The sequence below is a fragment of the Aquarana catesbeiana genome, linkage group LG03 (genome assembly GCF_042186555.1).
Source record: "Aquarana catesbeiana isolate 2022-GZ linkage group LG03, ASM4218655v1, whole genome shotgun sequence".
Taxonomy (NCBI): Eukaryota; Metazoa; Chordata; class Amphibia; order Anura; family Ranidae; genus Aquarana; species Aquarana catesbeiana.
The window spans coordinates 48262116-48274449 of NC_133326.1; positions in this window are offsets into that span (position 1 = coordinate 48262116).

Here is a 12334-nt window from a genome sequence, read left to right on the forward strand (position 1 = left end):
TTTTAATTCACCCTTAAATAGTGTTAACATTTACCATGGAAAAGGGCTCACAATTCCACACATACAAATTTAGTCAGAATTCACTTGGGTGGAATCCAATCTGCATGAAATGGAAAATAGAAATGAAGTTTTGAGTCTGCACCAGTAATTGGTTCTCTGTTAAACAGCTGGAAATCTGTAGATTATCTTGAAGCAAAAATCTTGGTTGGTCTTTAGTTTCCTTGAAGAAGGAAATGGGTGCCCAGAATGATGGATGGATTTTAGGTGTTCTAAATTTATCTTTCCTGTTCCCTTATCCTTTCTCGAATGCTCTGTTTAGGGAAACGCGTGCTGGATAATCCCAGCCTGCATTTCCAGATACGTCTTTTATTTTCAGCCATTTTAAATGCTGTAGGTATTGTTTTCAGAGTCAAATAAAATTTGCTGAGTTGCTGTATAGCGGTCTTTCTCGACCTTTCCAACACAGACAAACCCTTGAAATAACTTTCCGGTCTCGGGGAACCCCTGATATAAAAATGACTGACCACATCTATAACTGATGATACATTAGTAGAATGGTCAGTGGGAAGAATGCTCCTTACACTTGTGGTCATTGGGAAGAATTACCCCCTTACAGATAAATAGATAAATGGTGTCAGTGGGAACTTATCTGAGAGGCAGAAATTGCTCATTGCTCAAGAAACCCCTAGCAACCTCCGGAGGAAATCTGGTTAGGAAACCCTACTGTATAGTATGGAAGTGTGGAGAATTGATTGGCCTAAATCTTATATAATCCTTTATTTTTTGTTCGCTGTAGTGACATTTTTTTAACTTACCATTGTGTAGTGGTTGGTATGTAAAATTCTTAAGCCTCGTACACACGGTACGATTGTTGGCCAACCGAGCGTCTGATTTTTGTCAAAGGGGCGCGTGCCAGGATCTTGTGTTGCATACTAACGGTACACAATTGTCATGCCACAAACATGAACGTAGTGACGTACTACGAGGAATTTCCAATCTTTCCAATCCACCCTTTGGGCCCCTTCTGCTAATTTTTTTGTGAGCATTGATTCCGAGCATGCGTGTTTGCACTTTCGACTTTTGTGTGACGGATTTGTGTACTGACCATACGAAAATCTGACATCAAACCGTTGTCCACCGAAAATTTACTAGCCTGTCATCCAACATTTGTTGGACGAAAGTTGGACAACCATTGTCAAAAGGAGCGTACTAACGGTAAGATTTTAGGACAACAGTCTGTCAACAGACAATCCCCTGCCAACAATCGTACCGTGTGTACGAGGCTTTAGGCTGGGGTTCACATATATGTGAATTGGATGTGGGTTTCCCCACATCCAATTTGCATGACAGGCGAGTGTGACTCTCAATGGAGCCAGCTCACACAGGTTCTGGGTGGCTGCGATCCAGATTGCAGAAGGGTCCTGTGCGTCTTTGGGTGCGGTTCAGGTGCGAATTTGGGGAAAAAATTCGGACCTGAATTGCACCTGAACCGTTGAACAGGGACGCACCGGACCCCATGCTGGGAACAGCGGCCAGAGATATGTGAGCCCGGCCTGAATTGGGCACTGAAACCAACATACAATCGTTATTGCGGCAACCGATGTGACAAGGCACAAATGAGTGTTATTTATGGGGGGGAATATGCTGTATGTTGTATTTTGGTGAGTTAGACTAGAAGTGTAACCTCATTAAACTTGAGGTCTCTGCTCAAGTTGCTGTAACTGTAAGTCCATTGTGTTTATTGCAATGGGTGCCGGTTGGGCAGGAGTGCATCTAACTCCTCACATACTGTGGATATGCATAGAGAAATGTCCCAAACACCGCACACCTAGCAAAACCATTGGTAAACAGGTGAGAGCAGCCTCAGCCAGCTTTATCCATAGCCCTCGGAGATTAAGCTTCACTAGGTGTGCAGTGTTTGGGGCCTTTCTCTGTACATATCCACATTAGACTAGTGGACATATTAATATACAATTCAGAAGATAATCAGTTCAAAGTAGCAATCACAAAACTGGAGTTGGGGAGGAATGGTACATACATTTCATAAAGGATGGGCACCAAGTTTTTGTTATCCATGCAATGCCTCTTTTATCTCTCCTTGGATTTGTACACTACTGTTTAGGGTCAGCCGTAGAGATAAGAGGGTGGTTAGCCTTGGCATGTGACCTCTCTTCATCACGTGTTGGTTAATTCTTCCATACACAGGAATGATTGAGTCAGCCACACTTTCCTCTTCATGCCTGTGTGTAGGGGAGGTGGAAGAAATGAAATATTTTACTGATTGAAGTTAATGTAAAGATGACCAATGATTGGGTCCAATCGCTATTTTTTCTTAGAAGTGTTGCGTAATGTCTGTAGATACTTACAGACTCTACATACTTGGATTTAGATGCCTAGAACCAGGGCTTTTTTCCAGCTGAAACTTAGTGGAACTCAGTTCCGCTACCTCTGGCCTCCTGGTCCTTGCTCACCACTATCACTTGTAAACACAGAAGTTTGGCTTCTGTGTCGACCAGTGATAGCTTGTCACCAACAGATCTGCAGAGTGCAGGATGGAATCAAGGGAGATGCAAGTGCACGGGGTCCTTTGTGGATGCTGACACTCCCATTAGACGATCTCCAAGCGAGGGAGGAAGTTCCACCTACAGTGTGCAGGGAAGTACTAGAGCCGGCTGGGTGCTTTAGTTTAATACAGCAACAAAAATAAGACCTGTGGAAGATGATGGAGGTTTTAAGAAGAAGGGGAGGTTGCATACAGAGGTCAGAGCTGAAGAAAGTGAAATGTGGATGGGAGATGCAGAGGTGAGCTGTTGTGGAAGAAGGCTGAACTCTGCACTCTAATGCCCTGCACACACGGTCGGATTTTCCGACGGAAAATGTGTGATAGGACCTTGTTGTCGGAAATTCCGACCGTGTGTAGGCTCCATCACACATTTTTCATCGGATTTTCCGACACACAAAGTTTGAGAGCAGGATATAAAATTTTCCGACAACAAAATCCGTTGTCGGAAATTCCGATCGTGTGTACACAAATCCGACAGACAAAGTGCCACGCATGCTCGGAATAAATAGAGAGATGAACGCTATTAGCCACTGCCCCGTTTATAGTCCCGACGTACGTGTTTTACGTCACCGCGTTAAGAACGATCGGATTTTCCGACAACTTTGTGTGACCGTGTGTATGCAAGACAAGTTTGAGCCAACATCCATCGGAAAAAATCCTAGGATTTTGTTGTCGGAATGTCCGAACAAAGTCCGACCGTGTGTACGGGGCATTAGTGTAGCTCACGCCTGAACTCGGCACTCTATATGCAGCGCACCCCTGAACTCGGCACTATGTACGTAAAGCACCCCCAAACTCGGCAAGTAGTGCACTCCTGGTATTTATTGCCCCTTTAAGGCCCTCCTAATGTTCGTGGTGAAATTTGACCACACCCACTATTTGATGTGATTTAGAGGGTAGGGTTGTCGTGGTTGAGTTCCTGTACCTATTTTCTGAGGAAAAAAAGCCTGCCTAGAACTGTATATCTATGGGTTACATCAGATCAGCCTTTCTCAATCTTTTTACCGCAGTTGGAACCCTTGAAATATTTTCAAGTCTCAAGGGTCCCCTGCTAAAATTATTTAATCAGAGGTTAGTGGGAAGTAGGTCCTTTACAAAGGTGATCGGATTTCCATCTTTACAGACAGCTAAAGAGATCATGTCATGTAGCTGGGCCTGCCAAGTGGCACTGGGGCCAAGAATATGCCTATTTGATCAACTACAGATAAAGAAACCCTTAGCAACCTATTGATGAACCCTGGCTGAGAATGGCCACTTTAGATGATATTAAAAACATAATACAAAATGTGTATGTAAAGTGGGAAGCACATGGAGGGTACCAGTGCTTCAGAAATTAACATTCAGAATCCGCACCCTCCAAAACCAAACGTGCATATCCACTACTCAGTTGGGCTTACCATTTTTACATGTGTTAATGCCATGGATGGGCAGCACCAGGTTATCTATTTTTACCTTTTTGCTTAATCAGCAAAAATTATTGGAAAATCGGTAACAAAAAAATAATAAGTTTAAAATTTGCCAAATCTCTAGCATCCCTGATACCATTCCATTGATATGATTGCTTTTTTGTTTCATATACACAGTCTGATGCATTTCTGCTGAAAACATTATCATCCCATCGATAGCAGCTTTAAATCCAGTGAAGGGGCTATCCTCGAGAAGAGGATAAAAGTAATGGGGGTGCAACAGAGCAAAAATATTACGATACTTTTTTATAAGTCTCCTTTGGGAGACTGGTGCGTGCATTGTAAAAGATTTGATGCATCTGAAAAAGTAATCCAATATAGCTAATCTAAGAAAGATTAATAGTGATAATCCAGCACTACATGTGCTACTCTTTGGGGAGTTAGTGCTAAGCATATAAACAATGTATAGATACTGCACACCGTGCTTGTACAGCTGTTTACTTGAGGTTACTGGCCTATATAATAAAAATTATTAAAAATATATTTTTTTTATAGCAAATTTCCTCTAAGGAAAGCAGTGCACAGACAAAAACAATAATAATCATTTTTGCTGATTAAAAACACAATACTTGCCACCCTTAGTATCTTTGTGAATCTGATTCATTAAGGGTCCCCATGCACTAACTGTGTTTTCTCCTAATTTAAGGAGTCAGCCCCGCTATCAATGACTCCCATATTCCTGAATAAACAGGGGGGTCTTTAGTTTGCTTTCAGACATGTCCAAGGTGTTTTCGGCCTAGAAAAGAAGTATGGGGTGAATGTTGAATACAATGTGAAAAGGCCAATATAGCTAGGTATATTTTTTAGGAGAGGAGATGGTCACAATATTTAAAATTTTTATGTTATTCTAGAAGATATTAGTGCTGATTTAACATTAGTGCTCAATACAACTCTTACAAACCAGCAGTCTGGGTGCAGGTAGAACTTGTTTAATTGGGGCCATTATGGTTACCTTAAAGTAACAATGTCATGATAGAATCACGGAGGCTGTCATTGTTGACCATTACTTCTGAAAATGTTCTCAGATCATTGATGGCTTTAGTACTTCTTGAGTTACTGACCTAGACCAAGTAAAAAAGAAAAGGAATTCAGACATTCATTTACAGCATGATTGTTCTGGACAGTTGACTCCAGATGAAGCCGGCAATGTGTATTTTAGGAAGGAGGTCAGCAATGGTGGTTCCTGTACCCCTCTTATGACAGAGTCACGTTAAGAGAATCTGTCACCAAAAATATAATGCTTGGGCATGCTGTTTGTTCACCAAATAGAAGTCGTCTAGCGTCCAGATTAAAGGATATGTAAACGTTCGTTGTTTGTTTAAAAACAAAACAAAAAAGAAACCTATCATAGTTACATTTTCTGTGCAGCTAGTTTTGCACTTCTGGTGTTCCTCAGCGGCACTCCTCCTCTTCTCAAGTTCCCTGTCGGAGAAGCGCTCTCCCTTGGGGCACCCGTGCGGGCCCGCTCCCATGTCCAGCTGCTGCATCCATTGGCACAGACAGCAGGACTCGGCTACGCCCCCCAGCTCCGCGTGATTGGATTTGATTGAAAGCAGCGGGAGCCAATGGCTGCGCTGCTATCAATCTATCCAATCAGGACCTGAGACACCAGCTGGAGTGGGTGTGCTCGTCCCTGGTGCAGGAACGATTGGGCTCAGGTAAGTAAAAGGAAGGCTCTGGGGGGCTGGTGCACTACAAGAGGTTTTTTACCTCCAATGCATAGAATGGATTGAGGTGAAAACTAGCGAGGGTTTACAACCCCTTTTAAAATTAAATTGTAACATTGACTTTGGTCGTTCAAATACTGATCTTTAGTGATCTGTCTTCATACTTCCCTTTGCTCGGGTAAAAAATAAGGCTAACTTTAGGAAAGTGATATAGTATGAATAGTGTGTGGGTTCGTACACCAATCCCTAATATCCTCAATGTTCTTGTGCTATATATATATTATACACAATTCTGGTTAACTTAATAAACTGCAAATCAGACAATAGTGCAAAAATACATTATTAAAGTGTTTATATGATAATCCATATAATGTTTTTAAAGACACTAAAATGTTGACAGTTACAGCAAATAAAAAATTAGTTTAACAAAGTTCTATTTGGAATAGTGATGTGAAGTCCAAAAAAATATTCCATATCCAATATCCCAAGTGCTCCACCACACTCCTACTAAAATGTACTCACCACATAATTATGCTGGTAAGATTATAAACCAGCAGATATGCCAGAATTCTCTCCCAATCACCGACTGCAACTCAATCTCCTCATAGGTATATGGTCGGTATCCCATCTCAAAGATTACAGTAATCAATGTGGAAGACAAAAAAGAAGGAAGGAGGCTTCCATAACGTAAAACCGTACCACAGGCTTAATAAAACAGTATAGATTCCACTCGCATGTAGAAAAGTGCCAACCCAGCACTAGGGAAACATGCTCAGCTTTGTTTGCTGTGCAACTCCCGGGCTTGCCAAACTGGCACAAGCGATGTCATCAGCGTCCTCGCGCCCCCCCCCTCCAAGTACGTTTCGTCATGTGACATCTTCAAGTCGTTTCGTCATGTGCCATTTGCAGGGCTCATGACTGTGGAGCTGGAGGACTTTATCTTGACTGCCAGTGATTCCATCAGACTCTCTTAATGTCAACCTATTTTGCATACATTCAGCCAGGATTTTACAGATTCCTTCCTTGGCAAATAAAGGCACAAAAGCAATTTTGAGCTGCAGCTGAAAAAATTGTATGTACGGTTACATTTACAGATGGGGGGGGGGGGGGACACCTAACTGCTTCCTTTAACCACTTTAGCCCTGGAAGATTTTTACCCCCTTAGTGACCGGCCATTTTTTGCGATACGGCATTGCGTTACTTTAACTGACAATTGCATGGTCATGCGACGCTGTACCCAAATAAAATGTATGTTCTTATTTTTTTACCACAAAGAGCTTTCTTTTGGTGGTATTTGATCACCACTGTGGTTTTTATTTTTTTACGGTATAAACAAAAAAGCTACAATTTTGGAAAAAAAACAAAAAACAATTTTTTACTTTCTGCTATAAAACACATTCAATAAAAAAAAAATTAAAATCTAATTTCTTCATCAATTTAGGCCAATAGGTGTTCTGCTACATATATTTTTGGTTAAAAAATCCCCCAATAAGTGTATATTGATGGGTTTACGCAAAAGTTATCGCGTCTACAAACTATGGGATGATTTTATGGCATTTTTTTAAATTTTGTTGCGGGACTGCGACATTGCGACGGACAAATCAGACACCTAACTGACACTTTTATGGGAACCAGTGACATTATTACAGTGATCAATGCTAAAAATACACCCGCGAGTGCGGCACAATTTCCTGGCTGAGCCTGCATTGACGCTCAGCCTGGAGCCACACAGCAGCCCGAGCGGCTGTACCATTCACTTGGCGGGTGGCGGATCAGATCCCTAATGGATGCTTTCCCCTCATTCTCCAAACTGACTAGAGCTAGAGCGAGCTGAGGGAATAGCCAACCAGATCGCATCTGACAAAAGCATCCCAGGGGGCGGGCCAGACGTCTGCCATTCAGGTTTGCCGACACAAAAGAGAAGGTGTGCCTTTGTTGTCCCACATTCCGTGCAGTGCCTGGGAGTGGATTGTAGGTAGAGCTGCTGTGGTGATGTAGTGCCCGCTCCCAGGCAGGGATGTCATCTAACACATGAGATTGCTGTGTCCCTCCCATATCCTCTGCACACTCAGTCATCACACAGCTTCCTATTGGCACTCCATGACGGCTGTATAATAGAGCGGTCCCCAGACAGTGCTCCGGCTGTCTGTCATATTGGTGTATAATGGAAGGATTTCCACTTCTCTCAGGTCCTAAGATGGAAACAATGCTCCCTATAGTGGGCTGCCCTGCTCTGCAAGGGTTATCTTAGACCTACAACAAACAGTCTTATGTGCTGGCTGCATTCCTTTTCTTTTTTTTCCTTCTTTTTTTTTGACCTGTGATAACTGAGCAGAATAAACTGTATGTTACTCTGCTTCAGTTTATGAATGGAGAGAAGCCTCTGTCTCCTCTCCATTCATCTTCAGTGCTGAGAAAAGGACTGGGGAATCTGTGTCCTCAGTCCCTTTCTCTGTCTCAAAGGGGAAATGTCAGGGGTCTGTCAAGACCCCTGATATCTGACCAAAACCCCCAAAAAATAAAAAACTACTGACACCACACCCCCCTGCCCTACCAACACTGTCCACTGCCTCAACCCCCTCTCCCCCAAAAAGAATTGTAAAAAAATCAATACATAAAAATTAGGGCTGGGAAATTAAAGATTAATTCCTCGATTAATCGTTAATTTTTTTGATTGATCAAAATTCTTTTGATCGGTACGCACCTCTCCGCCGGCTTTTGGGTCTTCAGGGAGTTCTGTCGGAGATCCGATGATGTCATGGACATCGTTATCACCGGACTCCTCCCCCCTTCCCCAAGTGCCTCCATCTGCTAACGAAGGGAAGGGGGGAGGAGTCCGGTGACGTCGATGTCCGTGAAATCACAAATTGAGGAAGACAGATCCTAACGATTTGATTGATCTCACTGGTCAAAGTATTCAGATAAACATCTATGTAAATCCTGGACTTGGCTATGAAAATCAACATATCTGAGGGCTTTCCTGGCTGTAGGTCAGTTTGACGATGAACTGACATTGGTTATCCAGCAATCAAGAAACATTTATGATGAGGGCACTTTTTTTTCCAAAGAGCTGACACTTTGCTGTCTCAGCAGGTGATGGATGTCTCTGGCTCTCCATCGGTCCCCCTGATGCACAACGGTGCTATTTAAATAGACTGTAGGGTGACGCCGTAGCCCCGCCCCGCTGAAGTTCTGTTGAACGTAACGCGTATGGGAGAGGAGCTACACATGACGTCAGCTAAAAGTAGTTGGATCTGTATGTGCGTTTATAATTAATCAAAATTAGTCGATTAATCGATTAAAAGAAAATCGATTAATCAAACACGAAAAGTTTAATCAGTAATAGCCCTAGTAAAAATAAAAAAATACTGACACCATCCACTGCCACATACCCCGCACCCCTTTCCCCAGAAGCACTGTGAAAAAATATTGAAAAAGTGGTGGTGGTGGGGTTGCGGCCACGAAGCGCCACCTCCCTGAAATGAGTTTTTGCAGGTTTGGATGTCTGTCACCAAGCATAAGTTCTTTTATAAAGTGTTTTAGATATGACTCACTAAACATCTAGGTACAATAACTCTGTGAATTATAAGAACAAGATGGACCATAGATTAAAGGAGTTCACCCGTCCCTCTTTTAATTAGATGTGAGTAAAAATAGGAAGCCTCTTGGGTTTTTGTCACCAACACTCCATGGCTTACAAGTTATTTAGGATTGCCTGCCTGGTAAATCCCTTACAGAGTGCTCCAACAATACCATGTGGCCAGCATTTTTCCTACCACTTGTACCCGGCTGGAATATTTATTGCAATTCTATTGTATTTTGTGCAGTTTGCTGCTACAGTATAAGGTCCCTTTCACACGAGGCGGACTCCGCTTCCACGGACTCCGCCTCGGTCCGCTGGCTCAGCGGGAGATCTCTCTGTTGATCTCCGCTGAGCTGGCGGATGACAGGTCCCTCTCTGCTCACTGAGCGGGGAGGGGCTTGTCCAGCGCTGCTGCTGCCTATGAAGAGATCTCACGAAAACGGACAGCATGTCCGTTTATATCAGATCTCACCCGATCCGATCCGCCAGCGATGGATCTGAACGTAGGGCCATCCGTCTGCTTTTAGCGGATCGGACCGGGTCGGATGTCAGCGGACATGTCTCCGCTAACATCCGTCGCTCCATAGGCTAACATGGAGCGCCCGTTCAGGTCCGCTGTCAAAACTGACAGGCAGATCTGAACGGCCCGACCGTGTGAAAAGGGCCTAAAACAGGGGTGTTTAACCTTTTGACCTTCCTGGGCCACATTGGAAGAAGAGGAATTGTCCTGGGCCACACACAGAATACACTAATAGGGCGTACACACGGTCGGACTTTGTTCGGACATTCCGACAACAAAATCTTAGGATTTTTTCCGACGGATGTTGGCTCAAATTTGTCTTGCATACACACGGTCACACAAAGTTGTCGGAAAATCCGATCGTTCTGAACGCGGTGACGTAAAACACGTACGTCGGGACTATAAACGGGGCAGTGGCCAATAGCTTTCATCTCTTTATTTATTCTGAGCATGCGTGGCACTTTGTCCGTCGGATTTGTGTACACACGATCGGAATTTCCGACAACGGATTTTGTTGTCGGAAAATTTTATCTCCTGCTCTCCAACTTTGTGTGTCGGAAAATCCGATGGAAAATGTCCGATGGAGCACACACACGGTCGGAATTTCCGACAACACGCTCCGATCGGACATTTTCCATCGGAAAATCCGACCGTGTGTACGGGGCATTAGGCTCCATGCACACTGGGCTTAAAAAAACGTCTGTCCCCTTGGCAGGAAAAAAAAGCTCTTATAGAGCGTTTTTTGTACATAGTATAGGTAAGTTTAGGAGAGTTTTGTCTTTATTTTTTCTGCCAGAAAGCTCCATTTAGAAACAAGTTGTCATTAGAGGGGCCGGACTAGTGGCCAGTGGGAGTAGAAAATGTCCTGGCGTTGGTAACCATGCCCCTAATCGCTTGTGTCCGTGGGGGAAGAGTGCATCAAGGGCCGGATAAAGGCAAGCAAAGGGCCGCATTTGGCCACCGGGCTGCAGTTTGGAGACCACTGATCCGAGTAATAAAACTTCATTTTTTTGAAATATTTTTTATTATAAAAAATATATAAATCTAAGTAAGAGAGCAGCATAAAACTAGAGCGATACTGCCACTGTGAAATTTTTTCTTCAGCCGCATGTGTTCACTAAGTGTAAATGCATTTTTACGAGATGGGGCTCAGGTAAGTATAAGGGGTAGCTGGGAGGGGAGCTGCACCCAGAAGTTTTTTTTCCATAATGCATAGAATGTATTAAACCTCCTGCCTTTAGAGTGCGTCTAAAGCCACAGTGTTTTTTTATTTTGGATGGAGTAATGAATGGTCAAATTGTTTATTGTCGTTGGTATCCTGCTGGGGAGATTTTACCCTCATTTGTCCTTTATGACCGACCTGATGGTGAGAGGAATTCAAATTGTTAGTTGTGACAGATCAGGACGTATGGGAATGTCTACTAAAAGTTGACAACTGTCTAGGAGAGGCTTCACCTTCTATTGTTTATTTGGGATTGAAGTATAATAACTTTTCTTAAATGAAACCCAGGTAGGAAAAAAAAGGTTTGAAACATTCTCTACTTTATTCAAAACTAAAGGAAAAAAGTTTGGGCTTTGGATTTACTTTGATTTACTGAACTGGAACGTATATGCAACATGTGAGTTTAGACTTTTCAGATATCACTGGATGCTCGGTTGCGTAGGCCTTTGACTCGCAAGAGAATTGGGCCAGATCAGAATGACAGCACAGAGCCCGCAACTTTAAAAACAAGTCAGCAATAGCAGCTTCCAAATTTCTGACACAGGTACACTTTAGCTTTTAAAATGTCCCCGGACAATAGAGGGCAGACAGGTGTGCAAGCTTCATTTTCTATTACTGTTGATGTATTACAGAGAGTTATGGAAAATACATTTTACCTTATACTAGGAGTTGGTGGAATCTGCCTGGGTTTGATTCACAGGAGGTATATCAAATCCTGTTTAAAATGTGCTCCCACTATTAAAAAGGAGGTAAACTTCCTCTGCTTACACTTACCTATAGGTTGTGCAAATATCTCCTAAACGTGCGCCGTTTAGGAGATATTTAGTATAAATGCATCCAGTGACATCATCGCAGCTCCGGTGTTCTGATGAGGTGTCCTCCTGTCGGATAGTGTCCGCCCCGTACTGCGCAGGCGCAGTGCTTGCGCAGTACAGAGGACAAGGAGACGCCAAAAGTGTCCGAAGTTGACCAGCTGACCATCAGCTGTACACGGCGCTTGGGCACTTAATAGTGAACGCTTTGTAACAGGGCCCCTTGCGGGCTCGCTTCGCTTGCCACGCTTCGGGCACGGCCTCGCTGCGCTCGGCATCTTTTAACTCTATGTCCACTTGGAAAGTGGGGCATGAACCTAGACACAGGGTACAATAAGTGCGCAGGCGCCGTGTACAGCTGGCGATCAGCTGTTGAACTTCTGAGACTTTCGGCGTCTCGTTTGTCCTCCGTACTGCGCCTGCGCAGTACAGGGCGGACACTATCCGATGGGGAACAGTATTCGACAAGACACCGGCAAATCACAGATATCACAGACATAT